Source organism: Suricata suricatta, chromosome 8 (genome assembly GCF_006229205.1).
Source record: "Suricata suricatta isolate VVHF042 chromosome 8, meerkat_22Aug2017_6uvM2_HiC, whole genome shotgun sequence".
Classification (NCBI taxonomy): Eukaryota; Metazoa; Chordata; class Mammalia; order Carnivora; family Herpestidae; genus Suricata; species Suricata suricatta.
In genome coordinates this window covers 133,643,030-133,656,448 of record NC_043707.1, presented here as the reverse complement: position 1 = coordinate 133,656,448, position 13,419 = coordinate 133,643,030, and the positions used below count along the sequence as shown (strand labels likewise).

The window sequence follows — 13,419 nt, the reverse complement described above, 5'->3', positions numbered from 1 at the left end:
AGGGAAGCCACCGGTCCCTCTGTAGTCACGATGTTGAGCAGGCCCTGGGTCAGCCACCCCCCGGGTCAGGGTGGCTTCTCCCCCACCAGGACAAGTCTCGGCTGAGCAGCGATTGAGTGGGGACAGTGAGGGCCCAGACGAAAGGGCAGAGACATAGCACTTCCTCCCAAGAGACGCTGAGTACCTGGGCTCAGGCTGGGAGGTGGGAAGGGGATTGTGGGGGAAGCAGATTGAAAAAAACTCATCAGGGCCACTTGGGTGACTCAGTGGGTTAAGCATCTGACTCTTGGTTTTGGCTCAGGTCACAATGTCACGGTCGTGGGATCGAGCCCCGTGTCGGGCTCTGCGCTGACAGCATGGAGCCTGCTTGGGATTCTCTCTCTTCCTCTCTCTCTGCCTCTCCTGTTCTCTTGCTCTCTCTCTCTCTCAAAATAAATAAATAACCTTAAAAAAAAAAGACAAGACAGGGCTCATCACCTGGAGGGGGAAGAGAGCACGAAAGGCACGTGCGGAGAAGAGCACCCACCACAAGGCGATGGGGACCTAGTTCAGGAGCCCCGCTCCGCCTCGAGGTCACTGCTCCTCTCTGAGCCTCAGCTTCTCCCGCTGGAATCTGGCAGCGAACCCACACCTACCACTTGGGGGGCTGTTAGCGTCGGATGAGATGAAGGCGCAAAGCACCTGGCACTGTACCTGCTTCTCTTGGGGGCGCTCAGGGGTCGGGTCGTTATTGGCACTGCTGGTGCGGCTGCTGCCCGGGGTGGCAGGCGGGCTCGGGCAGGACGCCTAGAAGGCTGGGTGTTGGAGGCTCCTTTGGAGAAGAAGGGAGAACAGAAAGGAAGAGCTAGGTCAGGGCTGGAACGGGACAATGGTGACGGCAGGTATGGGTGGGCCGGGAAGGCGGTGGAGAATTTGGCTCTGGCCTCAGAAGCAGAATCTGAGAAATGGGCCACAAGCCCCTTCGCCTCCACAGGTGGTCTCCCCTGGTCTTCCCGACCGCACCTCTAGGTGCCCTGCTTTCGGTACCCTCCGATTTGCTTCCTTCCCAGCATCCATCCATATGCAGGGCCCCTGCCTAACATTCCCCAGGAAGGATTTAAATTAGAGCAGGAATTAATTATGAGAGAGAGAAAGACAGAGAGAGGCTGCCCCATGGGCTGCAGTTAGGAGCTGGAGTCTGAGTCGGCAGACAGGCTGACAGCTAAGTGGGGACATTGTGGGACCCCCTGGGGGCCTGGCTGCCTTTTGTCTCACCTCAACTTCAAGAAAGAGAAAATGGCAGGGGTCCAAACTGTCAGCCACAGCACCTTCCTCAGTGGTTGGGGACTGTGTGTTTGTGGGGAGGGGAGAGAGGCTGACCAAATTCCTTATCAGAAGGGGAAGGCTGCTCTGTGAACCGCTGGCTCGAGCATCATCCCAAACTCGCATAAGTTCATGAAGTGAACCTCAGAAAATTTCTGAGGGGGAGGGTGCGTCATCCCAGATTTGCACAGGACTAACCCTTGTTGAGCACTGTCTCTGGGCCAGGCCGCACCAGTGCTGGAAATCCTCCCTGACCGTCAGGATCTTTGTGGGCCCCGGCAAGCACTGGGCAGACCTGAGTTCCAATATCAGCTCTGTCACTTTCCCTGGATAGGTCACTTCTCATCATCACCACGTGACAGACAGGGAAACTGAGGCCCTGAGGAGCTGATGGTTCGTCTGAGGATCCAGGGTCAAGGGAAAAGCTTGGACTTGAACCGTGGTGGATGGGACTCCAGAACCTCTTCCCTCTGGCAGTGTGCTGCCTGATCACGTGGGCTGAAGGAAGCTGCTGACGTCTTTGGCAGAGCACAGAAGGGGGGCAGGTGTCCCTGGATCCCATTTCTCAACCCCCGCCCCTGAGCCCAGAGCCAACATGGTCATTGTATCCCCAGCCTGTCCCTGCCCACTGTCACCCCACCCGGTCCCAGCCCCTAGCCAGTCTGTACTTCCTCTGATGTGGGACAAACTGATATGAGGCAACAGCCGGGCACCCTGGGCCCCAGCCCAGGCTGCAACCATGATCGTGCGTAAGCTGCTTCCTTTTTCTGGCCTCAGTTTACTCATCTGGGAAGTGGGGATCTGCTTGATGAAATTGAGCACGGTGAGAAGGGAGATGACCAATAGATCCCTCCTCCATCGTGACTGGCTGAGACGTAGGCAGAGCCTGGGGGGACTGGGGGGGAGGGACCCCCAGCGAAGCTCTGTGGTCTTACAGGTAGCTCTTCCTCCACACCCAGCAAGGGGAGCCGGCTCACGGGGTGGCCCCAGACAGCCAGTCACTCTAGCTGAGCCTGAGGATGCACTCCACTGTCACTGTTAACACCTGAGTCACCCCCTAGTCCCCCAGACTCAGGAAGCTGCTCAGATGAGCCTTCCCTTTCCTGAGCAATCACAGGACAAACTGGACAAGGAGCAGCTGGGCAGATCAACACGTGCCGCTGTGGTGAGCTGGGGCGAGGGCCTTCACAGGTTGGGAGGGAAGGGATAGGGCTCTGTCCCAGTTCGGCCACACATCCCCTTGGCAAGTCCCTTCCCTCTCCTGTCCTGGGCCTCTGCCAAGGACTCCCCGTGTTCTGTCCAGCCTGAGCAGGTACCCAGGCATCTAGCAGGCACCACACCTGTCTAGCTCACTGCTGCACCCCTGTACCCAGCTCTTGGTGGAGTCCCAGCCTACCTTTGCCTTCTGTGTTTTACCTTTCCCACCTCCCCATCCCGTCCCCTGCTTCCCACCTGCCCCATGGGGCCGTCTGCATTCCTCTGTGGTCCCAAGAGAGGCTGAGGCCCCTGCCCTTTTCAGGACTCCATTCCTGGCTGGCCATTCAAGACCGCAGGGTGGTTGAGCCCCGGGCTGGGGTGAGCCGTGCAGCCGGACAGTGACAGCGGGAGGATCAGACGACCTTACCCAGAGCGTCCGGAGCCGTGGAGCTTTAATTTATTTAATCAATTCCGGCCCCCAGGCCGGGAAAGGAAAACGGCAGGATATTAAATCTGTCGCTCTCACCAATCTGTCATAGGGATGTCAGCACACATTGATTCTTCTCTCCTGCCTTTATTAACTGTCTCCTCCGGGGGCCACTGGCTCTGCCGGTTCCAGCCTGGACCCTGCCCGGGAGCAGGGAGTAGGCTGCAGGTGGAAAGGAGGGGCGGGGGGCGGGGGCACAAAGACCTTTCAGGGGAAAATTATAACAAAATGTTTAGGATTGGGATGCAAGACCTTCAAGATCATTTGTAGCCCAAATCCTCTCAGTTTGTGGATAAGGAAACAGTCTGGGAATTTCCCGGGGGGAGAGGGGGCTCAGTCGGTTGAGCGTCTGACTTCTGCTCAGGTCATGATCTCAGGGCTCATGAGTTTGAGCCCTGCGCTGGGCTCTGCACTGATAGTGCGCAGTTGGCTTGGGATTCTCTCTCTCCCTCTCTCTGTCTGTCCCTCCCCTGACTTTGCCTCAAAATAAATAAATAAACTTAAAAAAAGAAAAGGAAAGAAAAGTAGGGAAACTGAGTCTGGAGAGCAGAGGGGAGCTGCTCCAAGTGGTATAGGCAGTTAAGGAGGAGACAGGACTACAATCCAAGACTCCTGACACCAGGCCAGGGACCTCGTTGTTAATTTAATCAGCATGTTTTTCTTGTGCAACTACTAGGTCGATAGCATTGACTGCTCCTTAGGCACTGAGTTCGGTTCCTCTCACAGCTATCACAAATTCCCAGAGACCCAGTGGCTTGAAACAACACACACTTATTACCCTGCCGTCCTGGGGGGTCAGATGTCCTCGGGGCTAAAACCACTCGGGCTGCGTTCCATCCTTCCATGTTCAAAGCCAGCAATGGCTGGTCAAGTCTTTCTCACACTGTGTCACTTTGACATGGACTCTCCTGCTTCCTTCTCTCACATCAAGCCGCCCTCGTGCTGACACTGGGCCCACATGGGTTGTCCAGGTTCATCTACGCACCTCAAGGTCAACCGATCTGCAAACGTCAACCTGCCCCTTGCCCTGGCACATGGAGCCAAGTGCAAGATTCACACTTTTAGGAGAGAGGGGAACACCGACAGCCCCCCCCCAGGCTTTGGGAAGCACTTTTTGTTCTAAATAATTGAGCACTCCGCCCCCTTCCCTCCTCCCAGCCCACTCTCCTGTTATATGATTTATTTGCTCATAAAATTGAAGGCCTTCTTCTCTGGCACCATTTTCTATTCGGCTTAGACAAATATTTAGCAGCCAGACCTGACCTTAATTTCCTTAAATATCAGGGGCCCTGGAAGATGGAGAGCCTGCCCAGTGGATGAGGACACAGTGAGTCCGGGGTGGGGACAGTGGCTGCGAGGCTGCTACCCCGTCCCCTGGTGAAAACTGCACTTGCCTGTGACTGTGACCAGCCAGGTACGAAGCCCCTCCCCCCACACCCACCCCGCTGTCGGGTCCCCCGTCTGCTGAGGCTGCAGCAAGAGGCAAGATGCCGATAATGGGACTCCAGGGACTCCTGGTGCCCCATGGAGTTGGCATTCTGGGCCAGGGTTTCTCTGCTGGGGGCAGTGGACAGAACTCCCCTATGGGGTGTGGGTTGGGCTGTACAAGGGGGAAAGAGGAGGCATGAGTGGCCAGGGAGAGTGGGAGGTGCCTTGTGGGGGCGGGGGGCTGCCGGGGCTGGTGACTCTCATTTGTTCCTTTCTGACACATTCATTCAGTGACTCATTTCATTCACTGATTCATAGAGAAATATTTCCTGTGTTAGACCTGGGTGTCAGAAATAAAAGCCCAGTGCTGGAGGTTGGCCAGCATGGAGTCTGGGGGGGCAGGGGAGTGCGGCGGAAGGAGGAAGGTCAGGACTGTCCTGAACAGGCTCCCTGCGAGTGCCCAGATGTCTGACGGAGATACCAGATACCCAGCTCCCTCTGTCCCCGACATCACTTCCGGGGCGTCCCAACTACGGCATGACTGTGTGCAATATGCCCCCTGGGTCTGGGTCTGCACTGGGGACCAGCCACCTTTCAGCTATATGTCTCTGAGCCTCAATTTTTTCATCAATAGTATTTTTTCAAAAGTGGGTCTAGTAGCAGTAGCTCCCTCCTATTTCTGTTGTGAAGATCCAACTGGACTGCTCGTGAATAGTTCCTTGCAGAGTGCGGGGCATCGCGTAAGCTGTCGGCAAATGTTAACTTCATGGTGGGTTGAATTGTGAGCGCCCCCCCCCCCCCCCCCCCGCCCCGCCTAAGGTATGTTGAATTCCTATGTCCTAGGACCTGTGAATGGGACCTTCTTTGGAAAGAGGACCCTTGCGGAGGTAATCGAGCTAAAATGAAGTCAGACTGGACAAGGGTGGGCCGCAGCCAGTGACTGGTGTCATTAAAGAAGAGGGACCTCAGACAGACACAGACGCCAGGGAGAAGGCTCCGTGAACATGGAGGTGGAGGCTGAAACGAGGCACTGAGAAGCCAGGGGACACCAAGGTTCAGCTGCGTCGGCAGCCAGGGGAGGGCCATCGCACTGACCCTCCCCTCAGAGTCTCCAGAAGGAGACAGTTGAGCCTACACTTGGACTTTGGACTTCCAGCCTCCTGAATGGTAAGAGAATACAGTTCCGTTGTCCTGAGCACCCTGGTCGGCTTCAGTCTGTCAAAGCAGCAATAGGAAACTAACACACTGTTAGGCGGAAGCCAAACTCTGGACAGCCTGCTGGCCCCATGGTGTAATGGTTAGCACTCGGGACTTTGAATCTCACCGATCCCAGTTCAAAACTCTGAACACAAGTCTGGGGACAGTGGTGCTCAGTAAACTCTGGCTCCCTTTGGTCTCCTGGGGTTGACCCTTCGCCTCCACCCTCTTCTCCTCCCCATCCTGGCTTCTCAGGTCAGGCAAGTCTGAGCTGGGGGTGACCGAGGCCGGGGCCGGCGGCCAGAGCAGGTCCTGGCCCCACGCCGAGGTCCACAGCACCTCATTACAGGCCAGAAGGCAATGCAATTTCACCCATGGACAGCCCTGAAAGCAGGGCCTTTACTAGGGTGATCGATGGGCCGGAAGCTGCTATAGGGGCCTCCCACCACCTCCCAGCCCCCCTCCCGGGCCTGGCCCATCTCCGAAGCCCCCAAGAAGCTGGCACACGGCATGCTTCACAGCTGAGACACACAGATAAACCTCAACAGAGTGCTGCGCTGTTGGCACCCGGTCCTGGAGCAAACGTCAGGAAATTAACGGGTCTTTCCTTGGGCAGCGCCTGTAGGCTGGCCCCCGCTCCCGCCGGGCGCCTCACCCCTGCCTGCCCGTCTCCTTCTTCCAGGGCTTTGTTCCCCTTTTCCCTTTGTTTCTTGTTTGCAATAAACATGATTCATGTCTGCCCGCTGGGCCCTGTCACCCCACCCGAGGCCGGCTGTATATCTTGGTGATGAGCCGCTGGGCTGCGGCCAGCGGGTGGCAGTGGGCACAGGTGGCGAGGGCAGGACAGGAAGTGGCACAACGGGCAAAGGCAGAGGTGACGCGGACGCACCAGGCAGGTAGCACAATGCCAGGTCCCCGTGAGGTGCCACTGTGAACCACGCACCACGGGGGCCTCAGAGAAGGGTCATGGCCAGGCATTCGGGGATCAACCCTCTCGAGAGCTTTAAGCAGCTCGGCTCCCGGGCTGGGGCGTGGGGGACGCCAGAGGCTTCAAAACACTGGAAGTGTTTGCCCTCGCGGTTCTGGAAGCCGGAAGTGCAGTGTTGGGGTAGCAGCAGAGCCGTGGTCCCTCTGAAGGCTGGAGGGAAAGGTCCTTCCCCGCTGCGTCCAGCTTTTGGCGGTGGCTGGCCCTCCGTGGCCACGGAACGCCAGCCCGGCCCTGGCTTCACACAGCCTCTCCCCTCACGTGTCTGGCTCCACATGGCCATTCTCTCCCCCCACCCCCGCTTCTTGTAAAGACACCCATCATATTAGATCAAGGGCCCACCCCACTCCGGTATGACCTCCCCTGAACGGATTACACGTGCAACGATCACATTTCCAAACAACGTCACGTGCACAGGTATCGGGTACCTTTTGCGGGGGGACAATTCAAACCATAAGAGCTTCTGAGGCTCCCGGTGGTCTGGTTCCCCCCAGTCTCCCTCATCGCTCCTCACTGCCTTTCACACACCTGACACCCGGCCATCCCAGGCCACTTGTGAGTCCCTAGATGCACCAAACTTTCGCTTTCCTCTGGGAGAGAGGGCGCTATTCCTGCTACCTGGACGCCTGCCATGTGTCCAGCTGTCCACCTGCCGCCACGACTGGCAATCTTTGGGGGCTCCTTGGTGAAGAACCCCTCATTCATCAAGATTAAGCTTAGCTGTCACCTCTCCCGGGAGCCTTCCCCGACCCCCTGCCCTGGGCTTCCCTGGCCCACAGCTCACAACCCATGGTGGGGGGTGGAGGCGTCTTTATCTACCCGGACTCCTCCTCAGGGCCTTAGCTTGTAGGCTTAGAGCAGGCGGGGTCTGTGTCTCAACTCTGCATCCCCAGGGCACAGGTGCCCAGTAAATACATTACTGAACGGAGAATTCTGTCAGCCAGTATTCATTGGGCGCTTAAAGGTCTTCCTGCCGGGCACTGTTCTAAGCTCTTTACTTGAATTAACACATTTAATCCCTTACAATAATCCTACAAGGTAGGTCTATTATTGTCCCCAGTTTATAGATGAACAAGCTGAGTTCAGACCATTAGTCCAGGGTCTAATGATTGATAAACTGCCGAGGTGGAGATTTGAATCCAGCAGCCTGAGCTAGGCGCCTACGCCTCTGCCCTGAAGGGCCTGCAGCTGAGCGTCATGGAGAGGATCACACACTCAGGGGCCCAGGAGAGGCCCATGGGAGCTCTGGAGGCCTGGGCTCTCAGATGTACCCTTGGATGGAGGAGGTGGCATTCATGTTCTTTTTAAAAATTTTTTAATGTTTATTTATTCTTGGGGTGAGGGGAAGAACATGAGCAGGAGAGGGGCAGAGCTGGAAAGGGACACGGAATTGGAAGCAGGATCCAGGTTCTGAGCTGTCACCACAGAGCCTGATGAGGGGCTCAGACTCCTAGACCGTGAGATCCTGACCTGAGCCAAAGTCAGACACTTAACCAACTGAGCCACCCAGGCGCCCTTAGGAGGTGGCATTATTCTTATGCTTCCTGGCGCAGGGGCCCTTCATCATCTTCCCAAGACTGAGTGCTCCTTGGGGGCAGAAAAGGGATCCCCCTGCACCTCTGCACCGAGTTCGGGCCAAGCGTGGCATCTCCAGGCGTGGGTCCCACCCGCTGGGCCCATGTTCTCTGTCGCACCAGAGCTCCGACTCATCACCGGAAGCAGGAAAGCTTGGCTTTAGGATCACATCAACGGTGCCCCCGTGCCGGCTCTGCTGCCTATCAGCTGTGCAGCCCCGGCCCAGTCATTGAGCTCTCTGGGCCCTCGGGGGAGGCAGTGGGGGGAGCTGTGACTGGCAAGCAGGGGAGCAGAGCAGGCAGCTGGTGGAGATCCCCACTTCTGCTCCACGGTGCTCCATGCCGTCCTCTGTGGGGTGATGGATGCAGCCGCCGTCTCCCTGGCATTCAACTCACATACTTAAATTCTAGCCATTTTTCTTTTAAGAAATGAAGCAAAACACAGATAAACAGCCATTTAGAATCATGACTCCATAATCCAGGAATTCTCCTTCCGGTGCAATCTGTTCAGCAATTATTCTGTGAAGTGGAGTGAGAGAGCATCATGGGTAACTGCAGTGTGCAAATTCCCGGGGGGGGGGGGGGGGGGGGGAGGGAAGAGCCCGATTTCTCCAGATTAGTCTTTTCTCCCCAGAAGCACCAGCATGCGCCCAGTTTGGGAATACACAATGTCCCGTCTTGATGAGTTCCAGACGAGGGTTCTCTGCACGCCAAGGCAGGTGCTAGGGGAGTGTGGGGGGAGGGGCAGCCAAGCCAGGACCAACACGGCTGTTTACTGCTGTTGAAATGGCCAGTGGACACCCTCTGGGGTCGCCCATGCCCAGGGCCCCAGGGATTGGGCTGGGTCATTCACCCAATGGCCTTGGAAATGCCCAGGCCTATGGTCAAGCTCTGGCTCTGGCGCCTGCTGGCTGTGTGGCTTTGGGCAAGCCCTTTAGCCTCTCAGGACCTCAATTTCCTTGGCTGTAAAATGGGTACTTACCCGGTAGCTGGGTGGTGAGGACTGAGGGGGAGCCCCGCCGGGCTCAGCATCATTTCTGGTCCACAGGAAGGGAGGCAGAGGAACTGAGGACCGCCTTGACAGACGTGCTGCTGGCGGAAAGCAGAGAAAAGGGTCGAGAGTTCTGCCTAAGAGATCAGGAAGGGCTTCCTGTAAGAGACGGCCTTTGAGCTGGATGGGGAGGAGGGGCTGGCTTCCTGCAGCCGCGGGAGGCACAGCCTCGAAAGCCTACTTCCTGGATTGGTATTGAAGGTTTAATTGTGTATGAGGCTCTGCCCACAGAGCTTGGCACATAGTAGGTACTCAATCCACGTTCCTCTCTCGGGGCCCCGGGCTTAGGGAGTATGCACACCCTGCTCTCATGGACTTGGCACGGAGTACGCGCTGAGTACACATTGCCCTGGAAAGGGTCGACACACAGTAGGTGTGCTGCACACACTCTTCTCCCTCAAAGATGCACATGACAGGTGCTTGTCCTCCATCAGACATGGCATAGGTCGGGCGCAGCCTCTGCCAGCATCTTGCCCCCTCTCATCCCCCTCTTGAGAGCAGGGACTGTGCCTTCTCCTTGCTGCCCCGCTGCATTTCCCCCCTGGCTGGACACACAGTAGGTGCTCAGTAACTGTGGACTGAATGGGCCTCACGGCGGATGCAGGCATGCAGGGAAGCTGAGACAAGGCAGCTTCAGGCCCTGGGACTCGACTGGATGTCCTGGCGCTGACTTCTCCACCTGTCTGGGGTCCATAATCTGACTGCGGTCACCTGCCCATCAGCTCCTCACTGGAGACGGGGCGGTGGCGGGGGGGACGCCGCTGCTGCCTGTCTGCCTCCCTCTCTTCTTCCCTCCCACCTTGCCGGGAAGGAGTCAGACCAGACAGCTGCCGTGCAGGGCACTGGGGCGACTCCCAGGCTCCTCACTGCTCAGCCCCACACCAGGCGGCACTGGGCTCCGAGGAGGGTTGGCAGGTGGGAAGTTGGCCAATAAGGTTTGTGAGATGGAGCCCCTTGATCCACTTGGGAATCTGTCTCTGACTCTTTCTATCAAAAATAAAATAAACTTAAAAAAAAACAGAGTTTAAAAAAGTACATCAGGGGCACCTGGGTGGCTCAGTAGGTTAAGCGTCTCACAGTTTGTGGGTTCGAGCCCCGCATCAGGCTCTGTGTTGACAGGACACAGCTAGCTCAGAGACTGGAGCCTGCTTCAGATTCTGTGTCTCCCTCTCTCTCTGACCCTCCCCTGCTTACACTGTCTCTTTCTGTCTCTCAAAAATAAATAAAAAACATAAAATTTTTTTAATTTTAAAAAGTACATCAGGTAGTGGGAATGGGCTGTACAAAGCGTGGGGTTGTGAAAGGGCCTAAAGGTGGGGATGGGTCACCGGCCCCTTCGACACATCTTTCCAGCCCATGTGGACACACCACCTTCTCCATTTCTCAGAGCCTGAGGAGGAGGAGAGAAAAAGCGCTGGGTTCCAAATCCGAGGCCCTCACCTGCCACTGTCCTCGTGGAGGGACCTCAGAGATCGGCCAGCACCAGGGATGGTAAAGGGACTTACATTTCAGCAGGCGGGCAGCACTGCCCGGGCGGGAGTGCGGAGGGAAAGCGTTGGGTCAATGGGAAGCGCTGCTGCGGCGTATTGGCAGTGTCCGCCAGGGGGCGCTGTGGAGGATGGCGGCCCCGATCGGAGCCACACTTCCCTCATTTAGGCAGTGGAAACGGAAGCCCCTAGAGGGAGAGGCCCCGGCCCAAGGACACACAGAGCCAGGGATCGATGCCAGAGCTCCCCTCCCCATTCAGGGCGCGTTCCTAGTGGTTGTCAAACTTGAGCCTGTCCCAGAATCATCTGAGAGGTCTGCTGAAATAGATTCTGGGCCCTCCTGCCAGAGTTTACATTTCTTATTTTTCTTTCTTTCTTTTTAAAAATGTTTAATGTTTATTTATTTTTGAGAGACAGAGACAGAGAAGGAGTATGAACGGGGAAGGGGCAGAGAGAGAGAGAGACACAAAATCTCAAGCAGGCTCCATGTTCTGAACTGTTAGCACAGAGCCTGACGTGGGGCTCGAACCCACGAACAGTGAGATCATGACCTGAGCCGAAGTTGGATGCTTAACTGACTGGGCTACCCAGGCACCTCTTTTTAATTTTTTAGTGTTTAATTATTTATTTTGAGAGACAGTGTGTGCAAGCTGGGGAGAGGCAGAGAGTGAGGGAGAGAGAGAAAGAATCCTAACCAGGCTCTGAGCTGCCAGCATAGAGCCAGATGTGGGGCTCAAACTCACAAACTGTGAGATCATGACCTGAGCCGAAATCAAGAGTTGGACGCTTAACTGACTGAGCCACCCAGGTGCCCCAGAGTTCACATCTCTAATAAACTCCCAGGGACTCAACTTTGAGAATCACTGTTATATACCAGCCTGCCAAGTTGAAAGATAAGGAAACGCCATTTCTGAAAAATGGGCACAACCCCCTCCTGGGCTACCAGGATTGCAGTAAAGGGCATATGAGGTCAGGGTTCGGGGTGTCCTCTGTAAAGTGAAAGGTTAAAGGTCCTCAGCCTCAGCTCCACATTAGGATCACCTCCCGAACACTGAAAAGTCCTACTTGCTCATCAGTCTAACAGGAGAACAGGAGAAACCTAATGGAGGACCAGGGGGAGGGGAAGAGGGAAAGAGTTGGGGAGAGAGAGGGACGCAAAACTTGAGAGACTATTGAATACTGAAAATGAACTGAGGGTTGAAGGGGGAGGGGGGAAAAGAGGTGGTGGTGATGGAGGAGGGCACTTGTGGGGAAGAGCACTGGGTGTTGTATGGAAACCAATTTGACAAGAAACTATTTAAAAAAAGAAGAAAAAGAAAAAAAAAGAAAAGTCCTGCTTGAAAAGAAATGATAATTACATGATGTGATGGATCTGTTGGCTAATGCTATGGCGGTGACTGTTGTGCAGGATGTAAGTGTATCAACAAATCGACACATTGTATATCTTAAACTTAGGCAGCGTTAAATGTCAATTACATCTCAATAGAGTCCTGCTGCCTGGCCACTGCCCAGACCAATTAAATCAGAATCTCTGGGGTAGATCCAGCCATCAGAGTTTTCCAAACCTCCCTGGGGGAGTCTAACACGCACCCAGGCTTGGGAAGCCGCAGAGAACCTTGCTGACACTGCAGACGCACATTCAGGAGGTGAGAGATGGGACTGGGAGTCTGCACTTTTAACAAATGCCCAGGTGTTGCCGATGCTGCTGGTCCGTGGACCACACTTTGAGAAGCAAGGTCCAGAGGAGAAAGAGAACCTGCTGTTATCTCTGGGGCTGGTCCATCCTATGGGCTCATCCTCATATTTGCAAACCTTTTCTCCTCTTTACCAGTGTGACCGGCATGTCATTCTGAACGCATTGTTTCCATCTTCTCTGCAGCCCTGATGGGGGGTGGGGGGAGGATCTGGGGGCAATTCCAGAGCTCCTCGCCCAAGCGCAGCCCCTGCAGGCCCCAAGCTGCTTTGTGAGGCAGGGTCCAAGCACGCCATCCGCCACCGCTCATTTCCTTCATTTCCATTCTAGTCTTTAACAAACAGTGTCAGATATGATAGATTTTTTGTTTGCAAACCTAGCCTCGAGGCTGGAAATTGACATCTCCCTTTCTCCTGATGCATCCTCTGCATCCTGCTGCCTTTTTGCCCATGATTGCTCCTTGTCAGTTGCCCATAATGAGCTGATTCATGCTGATTGAACACCTACTGTGTGCAGAAGAGATAACAATTTTCTCTATGCCCTCAGCAAGTGCGTTACCCACCCCAAATGAGCAGCTTGTGGGTCAGGACCTTGTTTAGTCACCTTGATGACCTGAGAACATAGTACAGTGCCTGGCAGGTAGACTATGCTCAACTACTGTGTGCTCAATGAATGCTGCCTAATGAGTGATGTCAGGACGTCTCAGAGCCTTGGTTGGCTTTTTTGCCTATAGAATGGGGGTGAGAAGGCCTCTTTCATAAAACTGCAGCGAGGCTCATCACTATTGGGGAGGACTTCACTTTTCAAGTGGACACGCTGAGGCCAACATTTACCAGTAGCAAGTCACTGGAGAAAGTGAAACTAGAGTCCCCAGGTGTGTTTATACCCAGGAACCTCCTTGTAGGATGAAAGAGCCACTTACCTTCTGAGGAAGAGCATCCAGGCCAGAAGTGAAGCTGGATCCAGGAGCTGCGGCCAGGAGGGAGGCCCTGGGGGCTGGACAGGAACACAGCCAACA

At 55.5% G+C, this 13,419-nt stretch overlaps 1 protein-coding gene and 1 long non-coding RNA gene across 2 annotated transcripts in view; one reads left to right on the top strand and one right to left on the bottom strand.

Moving 5' to 3' along the window:
- The window catches only part of UBIAD1 (UbiA prenyltransferase domain containing 1), a 157,108-nt gene extending 150,808 nt beyond the window's left edge, over positions 1 to 6,300 (top strand). Inside the window, exons 3-4 of the transcript XR_003911937.1 lie at positions 4,271 to 4,400; positions 5,258 to 6,300. The gene's annotated coding sequence lies outside the window, so the exon portion shown is untranslated. The remainder of the gene's footprint in view (positions 1 to 4,270; positions 4,401 to 5,257) is intronic.
- A 1,767-nt stretch (positions 6,301 to 8,067) lies between these two features.
- On the bottom strand, positions 8,068 to 13,419 carry LOC115299776. Its single transcript, XR_003912326.1, has 3 exons — positions 13,324 to 13,419; positions 9,153 to 9,262; positions 8,068 to 8,689 (listed from the first exon to the last, which is right to left on the bottom strand). It is a non-coding gene; the product is annotated as an uncharacterized LOC115299776 (long non-coding RNA).